Here is a 17,785-nt window from a genome sequence, read left to right as displayed (position 1 = left end):
GGCTACATCCTCCAAGTGCCTTCTGGTCTTGTGGTGAACGGTTTTGTGTCCCTGGTCTCTCTGCACCGTGTAGTTTTGAGGCCGAGTTTGTCGGGCATTTTTGGCTATTGGCGAATTAAAATAGGCAGGATTAAGTCGCTGACAAAAAAGACAATTGCAGAGATTAGCGAATTACATAAGACATACCATAAAACGAAGGAAATAGTAGAAGCCAGCAAAATGTGTGAGCGTCCAGCGAGGCTCTGGCTGCGTCGGTGCCTAGAGAACAATTCATTGTAAGTGTAGCGATACCGACAAACTATGAAAAAGAACACTTGTATATAGTTCAGGACATTTGTTAAAGGAAATGTTTGCCATAAGTGGCTTTATTAGTCCTAAACAACTTACGGACAGTGTTCTTGACATGACCACACCAAAAGGACGTCCAGGGAAACCTAGAAGAACGTCCCCACTAACGTTATCTGTACAAACGTACCCAGAATTGCTCTGTTATCATCTGCCCGACTCTTTCACTCAGTGTGGTGCAAGGTTTTGATGTAAAACAGTGTTTCTGCCACAGCACGAAACCCCTTGTTCTATGGTTGCGTGACTGTGAAGTGTCCTCCTTCGGTAACTGGCCAGGAAACTCCCCAGATGTGAACACCATTGGCAGCCTCTTGGCTGAGATGCAGAGATATCTCGGGTAAGGATATCAGGCCACTCCCACAGCTTAAGGACGCCATATACGAGTCGTGAGGCAAATTTACCCCATGAAACCCCGAATGTGTAGTAATCCCTTCCTAGTCGGTTGTAAGATATCTTAAAGCGCAAGGAACGACCTATTTCGTGGTCGTGATTTTAGATAAGGCCTAAGTACTTTAATGACGAGCACTGCATATATACATAATGATTGTGCTGTTACTGAGGTTCGAACCCATTCGAAAATATCTTGAACCAAGCTGAAGTTTTGAGTAAAGATGCCGTGAACCTTCATACTAGCACATACACTGTTATATGTACCACTGACTCCTGTACCTCGTATACTATATATTGTTTTGGGGTTCTCAAATACCTAGAACTTATAAGAACATAAGAACATAAGAATGAAGGAACACTGCAGAAGGCCTACTGGCCCATGCGAGGCAGGTCCAAGTCTCCTACCGGCTTAAGCCAATGCACCCAACCTAGTCAGGTCAGGTCACATTGACTTAAGGGAGGAACACGGCAACCGACCTGGTAGCACAAGCTATAACTCACATGAAAGTACAAAATCTAAATGTATAAAATATATATTAGGGGCCCATGAATTTTAGGACTCACTCTCCCGTTCCGTAATTTCTTTTAGAATACACTTAAGACCCTTGATTGGTTAATGACATTGTTGGGTTAGAATTTTAGTGTGTATGTATCATAGTCGCTCATAATTCACGAGGGGAAGTACTGAGCCCATAACGGTCCTACGGCGGAAGGGAAAGAAGGGGAATGTAACATCATTACCCTGGATCAAGAGTGCTTTACTAGCATCAATGCACACCCTCTTTAGAGGGCATCCTGGTGGAGCGGGAAATTTACAGTTTCCTGGGCTGACAGACTCCAGCCAAGCCTCGTTTAAGTACAGTGCAGGTTACTGGTTCCTGCTCCCGACAGATTAATAATGTTACCTTCTTGTATCAGCTAGTTTATGACCAGCTGATGTCTACCAAGAGCTGCAGATCTTTAATGTTAAGCTGCTGAAAGCGAGCCTGTTTAAGGTTCGATAGTGTATCGTAAACTTTACCGGTTCTCAGATCTGGCAGCGCTCACACCAGCTCTGTATAATGTTCGGATAATTCAGTCATGATAGACTAATGTTACTCATCTCTAGCGGGCATGCAAGAAGCCCTGTCATCGTTAAGGCTTCTGCTTCTTATACGTCAGGTAAACTGCAGCATCTGAGCAGTTAACTGATCAAACGGAATAAAAATGAATGAAACCCCGACTCAATGTGTGGCTAACTCGAAGCATACACACCGATTAGTAACGTAACTGAATGACACTCTGAACAGGGGAAATGTTAGTTTTACGACCTTTCACCCATAGTGGGTGTTACACACACACACACACACACACACACACACACACACACACACACACACACACACACAATAATATCCTATAACACCACACCAAGACCACTAATACTCATAACTGCTCCTTCATCCACAGTCCCTTTTTCTCTTATGTATAATTTTTGTCCCGCTCTGTCAAGATGGAGATATCTTCATAGAACTTCCATTTATCCTGTGTGTAGGCTAGACTACCCAAGAAATAGTATCTCCAGATCTGCTAGGACAAAACCTGATGAGTCTTTAATGGAGCACCTCACTGACCTGCTGAAGTCTCCCAGTTCAGGCTGACAGATTTCAGCAGTAAGAAATTCATCCTGCGTGACGGCGTATGGAAGGGGAAACACTTGACCTTTTGTTCCCACTATGTAATTACCATATAGACTGGAATATATCATATTGAATTGGATACATCCGCACACTGCGGATGTATCCAATTTGGTAGGGGGGGGGGGAATAAAACATTTGTTACTACTCACTACCACGACCACCACCGTAACCCACCACCACGATCACCACCGTAACCCACCACCACGACCACCACCGTAACCCACCACCACGATCACCACCGTAACCCACCACCACGATCACCACCGTAACCCACCACCACGACCACCACCGTAACCCACCACCACGATCACCACCGTAACCCACCACCACGACCACCACCGTAACCCACCACCACGATCACCACCGTAACCCACCACCACGATCACCACCATAACGCACCACCACCACCATAATGCACCACCACCACCGTAACCCACCACCACGACCATCACCGTAACCCACCACCTCGACTACCACCGCCGTGACCCACCACCACCGTCACTCACCACCACGCCCACTTCTATAACCCACCACCACGACCACCACCGTCACTCACCACCACCACCGTAACCCACCACCACCGTAACCCACCACCACCGTAATCCACCACTACGACCACTACCGTAACCCACCACTCTTAACCTACCACCACGAACACCACCGTGACCCACCACCACGACCACCAAAATCACTCACCACCACCGTAACCCATCACCATAATCTACCACGACGACCACCTCCGTAACTCACCACGACGACCACCACCGTAACCCACCACCACAATCACCACTGTAACCCACCACCACGACCACCACCATAACCTACCACCACGACCATCACCGTAACTCACCACGACGACCACCACCGTGACCCACCACCACGACCACTACCGTAACCCACCACCACGACCACTACCGTAACCCACCACCACGATCACTACCCTTAACCCACAACCACGACGACCACCGTAACCCACCATCACGACCACCACCGTAACTCACCAGCACCATAACTCACCACCACCGTAACCCACCACCACGACCACCACTGTAACCCAACACCAGGGCCACCAACATACTCTCCAACATCTTCAACAATTATCCTCACCCAGTGACACCAACAACACATCACCACTAACATGAACTGATCTAATACCAACACAGAAACACGAACACATAATAAATTAAAAGAGGAAAAAAGGCGAAAAGATGAGAACACAAAATACACAGAAGAGCTTAAAGTTACTAATGGGCAAAAACCAACAGCCAGAGCTCAACAATTACCTTCACAGCTCGGTGAATACGATACACTCATGACCAAACCTCCATGGCGATTGATAAATGGAAAGTGACAACTGTACAAAGTTTAAACTAGGCTTGTGTCACTGAAACGTTTTACTGCAAAAACTCCGCAGAACACATTAGAGATAAGTGGATTAAATACCTGGGAAACAAAAACACCTGATATCCAACAGTTCAGCTTCAGCTCAACAAAATCCTGTGTATCAAGTCTATTAAGCTATTACAATAGAATCATATAAATTATGCAGGAAACAAACAGATGTGATGAGTGATAACATGTGACAAGTGATAATAACATTTTACGAGTGATAACATGTGACAAGTGATAATAACATGTTACGAGCGATAACATGTGACAAGTGATAATAACATGTTACGAGCGATAACATGTGACAAGTGATAATAACATTTTACGAGTGATAACATGTGACAAGTGATAATAACATGTTACGAGCGATAACATGTGACAAGTGATAATAACATGTTACGAGCGATAACATGTGACAAGTGATAATAACATGTTACGAGCGATAACATGTGACAAGTGATAATAACATGTTACGAGCGATAACATGTGACAAGTGATAATAACATTTTACGAGTGATAACATGTGACAAGTGATAATAACATGTTACGAGCGATAACATGTGACAAGTGATAATAACATGTTACGAGCGATAACATGTGACAAGTGATAATAACATGTTACGAGCGATAACATGTGACAAGTGATAATAACATTTTACGAGTGATAACATGTGACAAGTGATAATAACATTTTACGAGTGATAACATGTGACAAGTGATAATAACATTTTACGAGTGATAACATGTGACAAGTGATAATAACATTTTACGAGTGATAACATGTGACAAGTGATAATAACATTTTACGAGTGATAACATGTGACAAGTGATAATAACATTTTACGAGCGATAACATGTGACAAGTGATAATAACATTTTACGAGTGATAACATGTGACAAGTGATAATAACATTTTACGAGTGATAACATGTGACAAGTGATAATAACATGTTACGAGCGATAACAATATATAACAAGTGAAAATAACATTAAAACATTCTCAAGAAATATTACCTCTGTAGTCTCCGGTTGATCAATACTTCCTACGATAATGGCTTTAACTTGTATATTCATTCTCGAGATTCGTTTTATAATATAAACACATCAGCACGTGACGCAAAAAAAAAAATATTGTATACAAAATAAGATATCAAACAACAGGAGACAATTTAAGCAATGTGCGTGAAAGGAAGAGAGGAATCAGACTTGAAGAAGAGATGGGAAAGGCACGAAATCTTTCGGATGGAATAAATACTGATGGGATGATAACCCCCCCCCCCCCCCAAAAAAAAAAAAAACGCAGAAGACAGTGATGGAAGCTTTTCTAAAAGATAAGACAACGCAAAGTGCATTGCAGGCTATCAAGAAATTCGACTGCATAAGACAACGAAAAGTGCATTGCAGGCTATCAAGAAATTCGACTGCATAAGACAACGAAAAGTGCATTGCAGGCTATCAAGAAATTCGACTCCATCCCGTCATCTCTTGTTCACACCTTTGGTTATGGTGCACTTATAAACACAAAGAAGTAATATTTTGCTGGATAAGATCAATCATGCAACAGAAAAGGTAAAATCAATGATGATTTTTGGACTGCCAGAGCAGCAATAACAGACAAACAAATGAAGGAAAAAGTGAACGAAGGGAAACAGAAGAATTGTTAACAGCTGCAGGTAGAGGCGGAGAAATATGAGATCATTTTATTCAGAAAGAGAACTATAGTATATAATAGTAATTTCTGGATCATTGGCAGTAAGGGGAGAAACAGCAAACAGAAAATTAACCTTGAATGATTAGACAGGTACAAAAAATATTTCTGCAGTTCAATCGGATGTATGAGGAGAGAACAACATCAAAGGTAAGGCGTGAGAGGAGTGGAAAACAGAGTGAAAGAGTGGAATTAAGGGGGGAGTAGCAAGACTCAGTACACTAGCATGATCAAGAACTAGAAGCTAACAACCACTCTCTACCACTATTACTACTGCTCGTACTATTATTATTACTACTACTAATACTATTCTACTAATTCTCCCTCTCTCTCTCACTATATAATCCTCACTCTCCCTTTCCCACCATTCCTGTTTTCCTAACTCTTTCCAACTTCCATCTCTCCCTTGTCCTATCACTTCACCTCTCCCTTCCGAGCTCCGTCCTGTTCCATCAATTTTCCCCCGTCTCTTCCTTGCTTCTTCCTGCCGTTTCCATTTTGAATAACCTTCGTACTTCTACCGCACCCCCTCTCCTTCCCCTCTACTCCCACTCCCACTTGTCTTTCCCTATCCAGCCTCCGTCTCCTCAGGGTTGTCATATACCTCACTGGTGATAGCATTGGGCTCACAATCACAAGGCCTCAGAAGTGATTCCATGGCACGGAGAATTATATGGGACAGTTTTCTTACACCTCTGCTGTCTCTGTCCACCTAGCAGTAAAAATCGGTACCCATGTATTAGCCGACTATTATAGACTGTATCCGGGGAGAAGGAAAATGTGTTAGAATTTTTTTTATCCAGCTGGAACATCATATCTTACGTAAGAAAACACTCTAGTCCTGTGAAAAGAAATTTAAGTTCCTACTGAAGTATGTATGTGATGGGTGAAAGGTGCAAAGGAACCTAATGACTAATAAAAAATAGTATAACACTTCCAGTTTCTTTCCCTCTGTCTCTAACTCCAAAGTTGTCTACATAAGTACCTTCTCTTCCAATCACTCTCCATCCAAAAGTCAGCCCCAAGGTCAGACGTCCCAGCATGGCGTGATAAAACAGTGTAGTATGCAAAAGAATAATCAATCACAAGTAAAAGTGAAGAGATACAGGAAAGGGTAATAGAAGAGAATCCAAAGATTAAAACTGTCAAAGACAAAATTTTCTGGAATAAAAAAAAAAAACGCATTATTCCCTGAGGGATACCTCACTGTGAGAAAAGAGAAAATAAACTAATAGGCAATATACCATTAATGATAAGAAGTCACTGGAGTTTTGAGGCACTAAGAAACCTGAAGTATCAAAGAGTTCAATGAGTATTTAAGTCTAGATAGCCCGACAAGGGGACCCAGGAAAGCAATTATCTACTATCCAACATTGAAGAACAGGAAGCCGAGGCGGAAGAAGAAAAGAAACCAGGTACGACAAATGCTAAGCCGCTACACAAAGGGGATTTTAGCCATAGGGAAAGAAAATAAGAGAAGTGTGATTCGCACTGAGCCAGCGCATTGAAGACCTGAATGACAAAGGTAGTATTAGAAAATTTCATGACCCAACTTGCCACAAAAAAGAATGTAAGCAAGTGGCTAACTATATGGACTGGACCTAATTTTCTCCTAAAGTGAATATAACTCGTCACAGAAGAGATTATAGACTACCATTAAGAGTAAGTGACCATTAAGTTTTTTGAAAACTTAAGTGGTAGTCCAGGTGGAGAAAGGGGAAGGAGGGGGACAAATAATAAATATGGCTACCAATGAGAAACCTAGATAGATAGGGGACATCTCCTAAATGGAGTTCACTTGGACACTGGCTAGACATCCTGGGAGATGAAGCACGAGGTAGCCAAAACATTCCAGGCGGCGGCAGAAAAGTTCGTACCAACGATGTGTGGCAAAGTGAAATACAGAGAGCCCAGGATTTAATCAGAACTTCAATGACGCCAAAGTAAATAACAAAAGTGCATGTGAAAAATGAAGACGACGACGACGACAGAGAAAATGGAAGCAAGCAAAAGAGCTAAGAATAAGTATACATGGATAACAAGGGAAGCAGAGTGCTAGTTTGAGAATAACAAACATTAAAGACCTTATCAGAGCTGGAGCTACCACAAAGCTGCATAATAAGAAAGACGGCTGTTAAATACCAACTGTGAATAAATAGTTTAGAAAACCAGTTTTCTAAACTATTCACATCGTGTCAGACACAGCAACATCTTGGGAACTTGATGCAGGAATTTCTTCAGAATTTTTCTAACCTATAGACATGACCTACTTCAGCTAATGATTTTGTCCACTGGTGACTCCTCCTACCACTGAAGAGAGAACAGTCACAATAGATGACAGAGATGGATCTAAGAAACTGAACAGAAGAATCAAGGAGACATTAACTGAGGAGACAGACGGTATCAGAAAACAGGGACGAGAGTGACAGCGAAGAGAAATTATATAGCATTCCCACATGAAAGGAGAAAGCAAAGAAGCTACTAAAACAGCACAAGCCACAGACCGAACACTGCATCACCATGAAAACTGAAAGAGCAGAATCATTGCATGAATCAGTGGCAGAACTCCTCTGTCACCTGAGATGGAACAGCTATCAGGCAGCTGGAAAACTGTAAATATATTTGTAAAATACATCAGGGACAGTGACAAGAGACACTGAATTGTAGCCCAGTATCACTGACGTGTACACTGTCCAAAGTATTGGAAAAATAATCAGGAAATTGGTTGAGCAAATATAGAAGGGAACTTCGTCACAGAAGACCAGTGCTAAATTTAGAAAAGGCAAAGCCTTCTTAGCGAACTTATTGGAGTTCTTTGACAGAAAAACGGAGATCGTGCAGGAAAGACGTGGAGGGATCACTTGCATAATCTTAGACTACTGGGGAGTATTTGGCACTGTACCCTCTCAGAGATTGACTCACAAATTAGAGCAAGCAAGGAGATACATGACGTAGTGCTACAGAAGATCAAGAATATCTAACATACAAAACACAAAAGGTGATGTGACAGGAGAAGGCGAGGATGGGTACCCCAAAGGATCAGTACTGAACTCATTACTAGTCTTAAAACATGTTAATGGCCTGACACAGGGTACTGAATTCAATACACAGCTGTTTTCCGACGAGATCAAGCTAACGAGAAAAATAAGAAGGGAAGAAGATATAAACAAGCCATGGGAATAACTTCCAAGAGTTGTCAAACAAATGGCTGGAGTTTTGAGACTCTATGACCGCGGGTTCAATCCCGGCCGGGGGTATGGTTTGTTTGCAATCGTGTCATTACGATTTCTTGAGTCATGTGCAAGTTCTTGCGGATTGGGAGAGAGGAGATCAAAAACAGCATGAGAAGTGAGAAACTGTAAATATCGCTTTAACATATATTATATATTACGAGGATTCCACACATACCGTATTTTCCGACATATAAGGCGCACGATAGAAGTATCATAACGGTAAATCAGTAATCATATAAAAGGGTTAATTCCCTTCTTACTTTACGCTAAAGCTTAACCCAAAGCCTACCCTTGACCCTGACCTTGAGCATATAAGGCGCAAGGTGATTTTCCAGAACTTATATCGGAAAAACGGCGCGCCTTATATGCCGGAAAATAAGGCATACTGCATAAAATAGAAAGCATGTTCAGAGTTAATATTTAAACTTCCTTTAAATCCCTTTACAAAGAATAATTTAGGTCAATCACAGAGTATGCAGTGCCAGCACGGAACACATACCAGGTCAATCATTTTCGAAAACTAGAGATTTAGATATGTGCAATAATTCTAGTCCCACAACTGATGGAACCTATAAGGGGAGACTAAAGGAACTTAACCATTTTAGAAAATATCAAGGCAGATATGATAAGGATGTGCAAGGTACTTAGAGGATTTGACAGGGTACAAACGGATGGATTATTTAAAATGTGAGGCACAGGGGCGAGGAGACACAGATGGAAGATAAAAGCAGACAAGCTAAAGTGAAGATAGGAAATAATTATCGACACTCACGGTCTTGGGTGGAATAAGCTGGATGAGGAGGTGGTGGATGCAAACTCTATTCACAGTTTTAGGACTAAGTATAACAAGGGCCCAAGAGGCTGAGCTAGGAGCTGAGGCGACTCTCGCATACCGAGTTGTACAGCTAGGCGAGTACACAGATGCGCGCGCACACACACACACACACACACACACACACACACGCACACACACACACACACACACACACACACACACACACACACACACACACACACACACACACAAAGTATAAATGCCAACCAGCACGGATTCATGGAAGGCAAATCCTGTGTCACAAACCTTCTGGAGTTTTATGATAAAATAACAGAAGTAAGACACGAGAGAGAGGGGTGGGTTGATTGCATCTTCTTGGACTGCAAGAAGGCCTTTGACACAGTTCCTCACAAGAGATTAGTGCAGAAGCTAGAGCATCAGGCGCATATAACAGGAAGGGCACTGCAATGGATCAGAGAATACCTGACAGGGAGACAACAACGAGTCATGGTACGTAATGATGTATCACAGTGGGCACCTGTGACGAGCGGGGTCCCACAGGGGTCGGTCCTAGGACCAGTGCTATTTTTGGTATATGTGAACGACATGATGGAAGGGTTAGACTCAGAAGTGTCCCTGTTTGCAGATGATGTGAAGTTAATGAGGAGAATTAAATCTGATGAGGACCAGGCAGGACTTCAAAGAGACCTGGACAGACTGGACACCTGGTCCAGCAAATGGCTTCTCGAATTTAATCCTGCCAAATGCAAAGTCATGAAGATAGGGGAAGGGCACAGAAGACCACAGACCGGGTATAGGCTAGGTGGCCAAAGACTGCAAACCTCACTCAAGGAGAAAGATCTTGGGGTGAGTATAACACCGAGCATGTCTCCGGAAGCACACATCAACCAGATAACTGCTGCAGCATATGGGCGCCTGGCAAACCTGAGAACAGCATTCCGATACCTTAGTAAGGAATCGTTCAAGACACTGTACACCGTGTATGTCAGGGCCATACTGGAGTATGCAGCACCTGTTTGGAACCCGCACTTGATAAAGCACGTCAAGAAACTAGAGAAAGTACAAAGGTTTGCGACAAGGTTAGTTCCAGAGCTAGGGGGAATGTCCTATGAAGAATGATTAAGGGAAATCGGCCTGACGACACTGGAGGACAGGAGGGTCAGGGGAGACATGATAACGACATATAAAATACTGCGTGGAATAGACAAGGTGGACAAAGACAGGATGTTCCAGGTAGGGGACACAGAAACAAGAGGCCACAATTGGAAGTTGAAGACACAAATGAGTCAGAGAGATATTAGGAAGTATTTCTTCAGTCATAGAGTTGTAAGGCAGTGGAATAGCCTAGAAAATGACGTAGTGGAGGCAGGAACCATACACAGTTTTAAGACGAGGTTTGATAAAGCTCATGGAGCGGGGAGAGAGAGGGCCCAGTAGCAACCGGTGAAGAGGCGGGGCCAGGAGCTAAGAATCGACCCCTGCAACCACAAATAGGTGAGTACAAATAGGTGAGTACACACACACACACACACACACACACACACACACACACACACACACACACACACACACTCACACACTGCAAACAGTCACACCATCCTCGCTCAGAGTTCATAAAGCGTAAACAATGGTCTTGGAACAGTTAAACCTGTGGAAGAGAACCAACTTGAAAGCCTTAAAAGTTTGGGAAAAGAAGACTTAGGAAACCAATGAGTTTGAAGACAGAGAAACTCGAATATACACAAAGTTCAAGAGAAAGAGACTTGATTACTTAGTGCAGTGACAATGAACTTTTAAATATTCCGAAGTTCAAGAATACTATATCGAATTCTTGCAAAGTTCAAGCCAGAGGTCTTGAAAATATACTGTGTAATATATGTATATATATATATATATATATATATATATATATATATATATATATATATATATATATATATATATATATATATATATATATATATATTGTAGCCGCCAGGGGCATGATGCTCTAACGCACAAGACCACCAAATCCTACAAGAATCACTCACCCAGCAGAGCAAGGTGTTTTACCGTAATCCGAGGACATACGGACATATACTGCTCTTGGAGGCTAGTACACCAGACGGGGAGTAAAACGAAATTAGCTCAGAGGCACCCACATCACCGTATGTCTTTGGATCAAGGTAAAACACCTAGCTCTGCTAGGTGCTTGATTCTTGTAGGATTTGGTGGTCCTGTGCGTTAGAGCATCATGTGATTTTCGCTCACCATGAGGTGGGCCAAAATGACATGGCTAGTCGTAATTTTGTTATTAATAATTAATTACCACTCGTTCGTGATTGTTATATATATATATATATATATATATATATATATATATATATATATATATATATATATAATGTGTGTTTGTGTGTGTGTGTGTGTGTGTAGGATTGCAAATAACCTGGATTCCCAAAATCTGCACAATCCAGGGGAACATGGGTTCAGGGCAGGTCGCTCCTGCCTCTCACAACTACTGGATCACTATGATATGGCCTTGGATGCACTGGAAGAAAGTCATAATGCAGATGTAATATACACAGACTTTGCAAAAGCTTTTGACAAATGCGATCATGGTGTAATAGCCCATAAAATACGTGCTAAAGGAATAACTGGGAAAGTGGGGAGATGGATCTTCAACTTCCTAACAAATTGAACACAAATAGTGGTCAACAGAGTTAAATCGGAGGCTGCCATAGTGAAGAGCTCTGTTCCACAAGGCACAGTACTCGCCCCATCTTATTCCTCATCCTCATATCAGACATAGACAGAGATATACATCACAGCACCGTATCATTCTTTGCGGATGATACTAGGATCTGCATGAGGCTGTCATCTGCTGAGGACGCTGTTAACCTCCAAGAAGATATAAACAAAGTTTTCCAGTGGGCAACGGTAAACAATATGATGTTCAATGGGGACAAATTCCAACTACTCCGTTATGGAAAACTGGAGGAGATAATAACTAGAACAGAGTATACTACTGACTCCGGCCATACAATAGAGCGGAAAAATAATGTAAGGGACCTGGGAGTAGTAATGTCTGAGGATCTCACTTTCAAGGATCACAACACTGCCACGATCGCACGTGCAAAGAAAATGATAGGATGGATAATGAGAACGTTCAAAACGAGAGATGCCAAGCCAATGATGATCCTTTTCAAATCACTTGTTCTCTCTAGGCTGGAATACTGCTGTACATTAACATCTCCATTCAAAGCAGGTGAAATCGCAGATCTAGAGAGTGTACAGAGATCCTTTACTGCACGTATAAGTTCTGTCAAGCACCTTAACTACTGGGAACGCTTGGAAGCACTTGACTTGTACTCGTTGGAACGCAGGAGAGAGAGATACATCATAATCTACACTTGGAAAATCCTGGAAGGAATGGTCCCAAATCTGCATACAGAAATCACTCCCTACGAAAGTAAAAGACTGGGCAGGCAATGCAAAATGCCCCCAATAAAAAGTAGGGGCGCCATTGGTACACTAGGGGAAAACACCGTAAGTGTCCGGGGCCCAAAACTGTTCAACAGCCTCCCATCAAGCATTAGGGGAATTGCCAATAAACCCCTGGCTGCCTTCAAGAGAGAGCTGGACAGATACCTAAAGTCAGTGCCGGATCATCCGGGCTGTGGCTCGTACGTTGGACTGCGTGCGGCCAGCAGTAACAGCCTAGTTGATCAGGCCCTGATCTATCGGGAGGCCTGGTCATGGACCGGGCCGCGGGGGCGTTGATCCCCGGAATAACCTCCAGGTATATATATATATATATATATATATATATATATATATATATATATATATATATACCTTGAAGTGTTAAATGTAAAGAAAAATTATATCTTCGATAAGTTCAGAAGATAACTTTAAACCAAATTGGAAAGTTTAACGCCAAAAAGAAACTGTAAAACCCTTTTTCCTTTCATAAAAATACCGACATCAAAGCTCTTAATTCAGCTCAAGAGGAAAGGAAATTAAATATACGAGAAGCCTAGGAAAGATTAATTTTTTTTAATCCCATTTTGAGGCACAAGGAACTTTAAAACCCCCAAGAATCTGCGAGGAGAAGAAAAATAAGAAAAAAAGGAACTTACCGCTGAAGTCAGTCGTGGTAGAGAGGCTGTGTTTACCAAGCTTTGTGGTCAGTGCGAATGAATTGTTAAACAGTTGTTGGAGCGAATCATTTGGAGATCCGTATGTTGGGTTACGGTCGAACGAGCCACGTCAGTTTAGTGCCAAGCTGGAGGGAGGCTGATGGAGTGTTGGAGAGGTTGATGGAGTGGTGGTGAAGGTTATGGAGTGCGCGTTGGAGGAATATTGGTGGTTAAAGTGGGGTGAGGGGGGTGGGGGGTTTGGTGTTGGAGGGAGGCTAATGGGGTGTTTTTGAGATTGATGGAGTGTTGCAGAGGTTAATAGAGTGTTTGTGAAGGAGTGTTAGTGTATGTTGGAGGAGCGTGGATGGTTATGGGTGGATGGTTATGGGTGGATGGTTATAGGTGGAGTGGGAGATGTTAGAAAAGTGTTGGTGAAGGTTTAAGAGTTTATGTTGAAGAAACATGGGTGGTTATAAGAGGTGTTGGAGGGAATATAATGTGTTGGAGAGGTTAGAAGTGTTAGTGAAGGTCAGGAGACACGACAGAGGGCGTTTCTAACGTCAGTGTGTGTGAAAGCATATAAGCAAGAAGGACAATATTTAGAAAAGAGGTTAGACAGAAACGATGTCTGAATGATTGGTCACGAGTTAGCTCTGCCTAGCATAGGCTCTTAGGCCTACTGCAGTTCTGTTGTGTTGGGAAAGGTTAAAGTGGGTGTTGGAGAGGTCAGACGAGTGTTGAGGAAGGATGTTGGAGGATTATTTGAGAAGATTGGATAGAGTTTGAGAGGACAGAGAAAGAGAAAGATGATGTAGGTAACAGCTCTTAGCTTCTAAATAAAGTTAGGAATCCTTAACCTAACCTTGTAAAACGCTGTGTGTGTGTGTGAGAGAGAGAGAGAGAGAGAGAGAGAGAGAGAGAGAGAGAGAGAGAGAGAGAGAGAGAGAGAGAGCAGGGAGGGGGTAATGTAATCTTACAATTTACTCATGATATTATTGTTGTTTTGTCGGATAATATTTAAGAGGTGTTCAAGAGATTAGTGGGAGGGAGGCAAGTAAGAGTATACTGAAGGTTGATGGAAGCTTAGTGGTAGAGGAAGAGTAGTGAGATGTAGGAGAGGAGAGGGCGAGTAAAGGGGTGTAGGGGAGAAGAGGGAGAGTAGAGAGGGAGGAAGGAAGGGAAAGGAAAAAGTAGTGATGTGCAGGAGGGAGAGAAATGAGAGAAGGAAAGCAGTGAGGTGTAGAGAGAGAGGGAAGAGAGGAGAGAGTGTTGGAGATACCACCAACACTCGCACACATTACCACCCCACCACTAATTCAGGCTTCCTTCTGTGGCTGCTGCTCCACGTGGAGTGGCTTTTGTTTACCTCCCGCGCGCCACCAACATGGCCGACAAGTTTGAATTTCATTGGCTCTCACAGCCCGCGATCAATGGCTAACCCCGCCCTTTTTCCCCATAAACGGCTAAAAACGCGTGCATTCTTTCCGCTTCTCCCATTGGCCCAGACACCCCTCCGCGGGCCAGCCATTGGTCGAGAGGCAGCTAATTAGACGAGGGCTTCTGTGTCGTCCACGTGGAGTAGGATCTTGAGAGACGCAGCCACTGAAGATTCTGCTCCCGCCACGGTTTCCCATTGAATTTCTTGCCGCCAATTCCAAGACTGGAATGGCAACGAGATTAACTCTTCCCCGTGACTTGAAAGGCGACGTAGGATGGTCGGAGCGCAGTGGTACACTATTCCAGCAGTCTAGCAGCATATGGGGCGATGGTTAGGGACTATTTGTTCGGTGGTGGTGTTTGTTGGTTGTTGGTGGTGGTGACTGGTGGTGGTTGTTGGTTGTTGTTGGTGATAATGGTTTGTGGTAGTGGTGGTTGGTGGTGACTGGTGTTGGTGGTTGGGGTGGTGGTGTTGGTGGTGGTGGTTGTAGTGAGTGATCAAATTGGTGGCTGCAATGGTGTAAGGTGGTGGTGGTGATTGTGGTGGAAGTGGTGACTGGTGACAATGGTGATTGTGGTGGCAATGGTGATTGTGGTGGCAGTGGTGACTGTGGTGCCAGTGGTGACTATGGTGATGGCAGTGGTGATTGTGGTGCCCGTGGTGACTGATGACTGTGGCGGCAGTAGTGGCTGTGGTGGAAATGGTGATTGTGCCAGTAGTGACTGTGGTGCAGTGGTGACTGTGGTGCCAGTGGTGACTGGTGGCAATGGTGATTGTGGTGGCAGGGGTGACTGTAGTGCCAGTGGTGACTGTGGTGGAAATGGTGATTGTGGTGCCAGTGGTGACTGTGGTGGCAATGGTGATTGTGGTGGCAATGGTGTTTGTGGTGGCAGTGGTGACTGTGGTGCCAGTGGTGACTGTGGTGGCAATGGTGATTGTGGTGGCAGTGGTGACTGGTGACTGTGGTGGCAGTGGTAACTGTTGTGGCAATGGTGACTGTGGTGGCAGTGGTGACTGTGGTGGCAGTGGTGACTGTGGTGGCAGTGGTGACTGTCATGACTGAGTAGGTAATAATGTTGATACTGTTAGTAATTTTGGAGATGGTGATGATGTATTGGGTAAAGCTAAAACTCCTGGACCTCTTAAGGTACTGAGTCCAACTCCTGGGCCTCCTGGCTCTCCTGAAGGCGTCGATCTACAACTACTCGGCCTGCTTAGGGTGTCGACCTGCAGCTTCCACACACAGTGTAAGCCCAACATTCAAGGCTGAGATTGTCCTCTCGTCCTCACAAAGACCAACACGCACCTAGTGACGAAGGACCTGAAGAAAGTGAACTTTGCAGGAAATTGTCACTTGTGACGTGGTTCTCAACCAAGCAGAGAGATTAATGCCAAACAGTACTCTCGCCTACAAAGGATGAGAAACACAAAGTAAGAAAAATGTGAGGTAATACGTACAGTAGCATAGTTTCTGCACAAACCCAGTGAACAAACACAGTATACTTATTATGTATATCGTGAGGACGTGTGTCAGACACACACTAGATGTATGTAAATTTTTATCAGTAGGTCACGTTTCGCTTCGACACGAAGTCTCGCCAAAATGTACTGACAGTAATGTTTTGGTGCTGAAGCGAAACGTCATGTGCTAACTGAGGGTTCCATATTGCTGGTAGTTGCACTGTGGTGTTGTACACCATCTGTACCCATGGTGTGAAGAGGCAGGTATGGAAAGTGGCCAATGTGATAAAAAATTACCAAATTGGAGATAAGTTATTAGCTCAAATTATCTATAGTCATATCAGGCGGACGTTGATAGTGGTTAAATTACTGGGACCATTAATCTGAGAAGCAAGTGGACGTCACCTTGATGAAGAAGGTTTGATTACAGAGCCTTGGTGATAAAGAGGAAGGCAGAGATGCAGTTTTCGATTCTGTTTATCTGGACTTCAGTAGGACACCACACAAAAGATTGTTAACCAAAAAAAAAAAAGTGGCATCTCGTGGTATTGAAGGAGAAAACTCTCTCGGATTGAAGCAATTGTAAAGTCAGAATGAGGACAAGTGGCGTTCACAAGTATTCACCTTGAACCTATTGTTATTCATAATTTACATAAACGACCTATACCAGGGAATAAAAGTACATGGTATTTCAATATTTTAATACATTCAGAGGTGTATGTACACAGAGTTTAACTAATATTTCTTGGCATGCAGCTTTAAATGACCCTCGTGTAGGCTTTAGATCGCGTTAATCTAGTTATCAAGGTAACGTTTAGCCCACTAAGGATTGTCATAAAAATTTGCCCACAATAATCCTGGCGAACAGAAACAACAGAAGCAGTGGTGGTTGGTAGTGGTGGGTGGTGGTAGTAGTGGGTGGTGGTAGTAGTGGGTGGTGGTAGTAGTGGGTGGTGGTAGTAGTGGGTGGTGGGTGGTGGTAATGGTGGGTGGTGGTAGTGGTGGGTGGTGGTAGTGGTGGGTGGTAGTAGTGGTGAGTGGTATTGGTGTGTTGTAGTAGTGGTGAGTGGTAGTGGTGGTAGACCTGATAGGCGTGGTGGTTTGGTAGTTCATTTAGTACTTGGGTTGTAAGTGTTTCTTATAACTTGTGCACCAGTAATAACACTGGTGATGATGGGTCACGTGGTCACCCTCACAGTATTGGAAAAAGAAAACTGGCGATGGT

The sequence above is a fragment of the Cherax quadricarinatus genome, chromosome 30, assembly GCF_038502225.1.
Source record: "Cherax quadricarinatus isolate ZL_2023a chromosome 30, ASM3850222v1, whole genome shotgun sequence".
Lineage (NCBI taxonomy): Eukaryota > Metazoa > Arthropoda > Malacostraca > Decapoda > Parastacidae > Cherax > Cherax quadricarinatus.
The sequence above is the reverse complement of the archived record's forward strand: the minus strand, read 5'-3'. Positions refer to the sequence as shown.